Raw genomic sequence first — 4,363 nt, forward strand, 5'->3', positions numbered from 1 at the left:
AGTTGCCAACTTTACGTGTTAAGACGCCAGGCGGGGCTTGATGAGTGTATTTGATATGTATACCGAGCGGGGCCCGATGCTAGGCGGGGCTTGATGAGTGTATTGTAAGTTATTTATCTTTTTGATTCTTGCATGTGTTTATGTGTCTGTATGTATACCGGGCCCTATGTCGATGCTATTTATCTTTTTGATTCTCTTAATCCCTAGGGTTTACAAGTTAAAACCCTAGGGATTCCACACTATAAATGTAACCCCTAGTACTCCCAAAATCGGCCAATACTTCCAAGAAAAAACCCTGGCCGATTTTTAGTGCCTCCTAGCCTCTCTCTCATAATCCTCCATTGTTCTTGGTGTTTGTGACTTATTTGACGTATCACATTTGAGGTACTAAGCTCTTGAAAGGCCAAATTCTACAAGCTACAACAAAGAGGTATTCATCAAACTTGTTTTATGTTGTAAGTCTTAAAATTGTATGCTAGTTAGGGTTCATGCTTTAGATAAAAGAAAATTGCATGTATAACTTGAGAAAACTTAGATCCAAAGCATTAGGGTTGTATTTGCACCATAGGATTGTTATAGTGCTCAAAACCCATCAATTTGGAAAAACAACAGAGTTTGATTCGAGATAATGAGGACCTTTTTCCTTTATCACTTTCTTGGATTTCTCTATTTCCTCATACACTTGATCAACAAAAATTCTTGGAATAGTTGTTTCACTCGGAACATCTTCGTCATCATCATCACTATCAGTTTGATTTCCTTCGACAATCACATGATCATAGTCACGAACTTTCAATGTTGAGGGTTGGTTAGGGTCAACTTTAACCAAAGAATCATCACAATTTTCTTTACCTTTATTTATCAAAGTGACATTAATGACATATAAGTGAGAACAATCAATAACTTCCCCAGCCTCAATTTCACTGATATTGTCATAATCATCTTCGATATCAACAAAATTGTTTTGAGAGTTAGATGTTGAATTCTCAGTCTTTTTCAAAAATTTCATTTGTTCGTTTTTGGTTAAGGTCTCATTCACAATATTAACTAGATCATTTGCATCTAAACATTCATCAATCTTAACAATAACATATGCATATGAGTCATTTGGGACTTTGTCAAACTCAAAAATCTTTTTCTCACAGTCATAGGTATTTGAATCTATCTTTTCCCTTTCAAATGCCAAGAAGGGTAAAAGTTTCCTATGCTATTCTTTTCTTATGTCCAATGAATGATGTAAATCAGTCAATTTAGCATAAAGTCTCTTGGAAGAATTATAATAAATATTTCCTTGTTTGAGCAAAATACAATTATCTGATCTCATTGTATCCCTATCGCAAGTAACATTCTTAATCTACAATTCTAGATGATCTATTCTACTTCGCTTCGACTCTAATCTTTTCTGTGATTCTACTAGTAAAGATTTTGATTTTTCAATGTCACTACTTACAGAAATTAGCATGTCATTAACATAAGATATAGTATCATTGAAGTAAGATAGAATAACATTATATGAACTGAAAGGAATCTCAAAGGATTCGAGAAGAGAACGTACCTTCGAAGTCATTGGAGACTTGTCAGCACTAGTAGAAATGAAGCATTTGTCTGTCAGCTTCTCCTCCTCCTCGCTTCCCTCCTCATACTTTGCATACATGGCACCATGCTTGGGGTTTCGCATTTCTTCATCATCTGATCCAGATGACAAGATTTTGTAAGTTCCATCCCCTTCGCCACTTCCTCTTGCAACCAAAGACATCCCCTTCGTCCTCCCTCTCACCTCTTCTAGCCTCTCTACATAATAGTCTTTCTATTTCACTCTTTCCTTGTTATATTATTTCTTCCTCGACATATAGTCGATTGGCATATGGTTTGCACCATTATAGTAATGACAATTGAAACCAGAATCACCCTTCAATTTCTTTTCTGGCTTCTCAACCTCAGACTTGTTATCTTTCTTCTCCACCTTTGTTTCCTCTCTCACACTCTTCCCATATGAGTTTCCTTTGGAATCACTTCCTTTAAACGTCAGATTGAATGACTTTTTATAAAACTTCTTCACTTTATTATTCAAATAAAATGCCACAACTTCGTCATCCGAGTTCATGATGAATCCTTCATTATCAAAACCTTCATTCTCAGCAAACTCAACCTCAGTTTCTTTCCCTGATACCTTCGAAACTAGTGCCAGAGGACCTCCCAAACTCACTTCTGCTTCTTCAACTAGTTCATTTATCTCACTTTCATGAGCTTTCAGAACATTGTAGAGATCACCTAGAGAGTAGTTGTCAAAGCTTTGTTGAGTCTTGATCATACAACTGATATTTCGCCACTCTTTTCGAAGTCCCATCAGAAAGGTCAAGTTTAATTTGATAGTTGATCGATTGACTCCATATCGACTGCATTTGAATATTAATTCATTAAGATGATCATAAGAGAGTTCAATATTTTCACCTTCCTTTTGTCTGAATTCTCCTAACTCAAGCATACAATTCTTAACCGAGCTTTTCTTCGTCTTTAGCCGTTTTGCATCCACGAACATAATTGTAAACTAGTGGTGGAAGAGCACCATGTAGTTCACACAAACATCATTTGTCATTTGCTTTCTGTTTTTCAACTTGAGTAGCATCATCAACAGATGAACCAGCACTTCCGACTTCTGGAAGCATTGATGGACGAAAGTTTCCACTCTTGATGCATTGCCATATATCTTCATCTATACCATTCAGATAATCTTCCATCCTATCATCCCACTTGAATCTGATGAACAAATATTTATGAAAAATATCAGAGAATACTCGATTGAACAAACAGAACACATAATCAAATCAAATCTAATGATTAGATCAGGCTTTTAGATAAAAAAGTGCATAAAAATTTAGAATCAGAAATTGCGATTCAAAAACTTTTGATAATGAGAGAAACCAGAAATCACTAGGCAAAATCCTGTTTTGATACCAATTGTAGTTTGAATAAATCGAGTAAAGTGAAAGAAATCAGAGTACAGATATAATCGAGAACACACAAAGTAAATAAGATATGTTTGGCTCTATTATCACTTCAGAAAGAGTACAGGAAATAAGAGAGTAAACTGCACACTCGTTACCCTCACCCAAGTACTTATCCCTATGTATAGGAACAACTGGAGTCGAAATTAATACATAAGGGCGTAAACATGAAAGCTTCAAAAACTAAGCTACCCTTACGAAATACATATATTTGAATCTAACATATAGATTTCAAATCTAATCAAGCTACAATTGACTTTGACACCTTACAACTAATATTCGAACCCAACAATTGATGATTCCGTGGTGGTTCCTTTAGAAGATATTCAAGTGGATGAACACCTGAATTATATTGAGAGACCGGTGGCGATCCTTGACCGGAAGACAAAAACGTTAAGGAACAAGGTTGTTGAGTTGGTGAAAGTCTAGTGGCAGCACCATAAGGGTTCAGAATGTACACGGGAGCTTGACGACGAGCTGAGGTAGCATTACCGAGAGTTATTTGCAGCAACGAAATTCGAGGACGAAATCTGATTAAAGTGGGGAAGAATTGTAACGCTGCATTTCCATGTTTTTCCCTTAAGCCATTTATATTTAAAATGTTTGCAAGATTGGTCCCTAGCCGAGTACGTTGGGCATACTTTATAAGTACGCTGGGCGTACTGTCTCTCAAGATGGTCATGGAGGCGCCCACATACGTTGGGCGTACGTGGGGCATACGCTTGGCTGGGACAAACCCTAATTTTTAGGGTTTGTGCCCTATTTAAACATCTTACGTTGCCTTTGGGGTTTCTTATGACCATCCTCCATCTCCCAAAACCCTAAGAAGGAATCCCTAGCTTCCTTTTAAGTGTTTGTGAACCATTATTGTAACCTTGAGGTGTTTTTGGACCCTTTGAAGAAGGTGAAGCTTGGTGTTGAAGCTTTAGTGGAATTAGAGCTTGAAGATCCAGAATCTTCATCAACCTTGCAAGCTATTTGAGGTATAAAGCTCTTAACTTGATGAATCCTTTGGTTAGGTCAAGTTAGGGCTTGTTTTTATGCTTTTTATGGTCCTATAAGCAATGCTTGAGAATATGAGCTACTCCATAAGCTAGGGATGGTAGACCTTGGTATGTCTAAGGTCCTTTATCCATAAAAGTGCAATCTTGATAAGTTATTTTGGCCCATGCATGAGTTAGAATTACTCTTAGGGTTCTTTTTGAGTTTTAGGCCCCATTAAGTCATGAAAGTGTGTAAAGTTGCCAACTTTATGTGTTAAGACGCCATTTAGGATCAGATATGAGAGTTTGGCTTAGTAGCTTAACTGATTAAGTGCTTAATGGGATGGGTTGGACCAATTATTAATTGGGTATTAT

Source organism: Lactuca sativa, chromosome 3 (assembly GCF_002870075.4).
Source record: "Lactuca sativa cultivar Salinas chromosome 3, Lsat_Salinas_v11, whole genome shotgun sequence".
Lineage (NCBI taxonomy): Eukaryota > Viridiplantae > Streptophyta > Magnoliopsida > Asterales > Asteraceae > Lactuca > Lactuca sativa.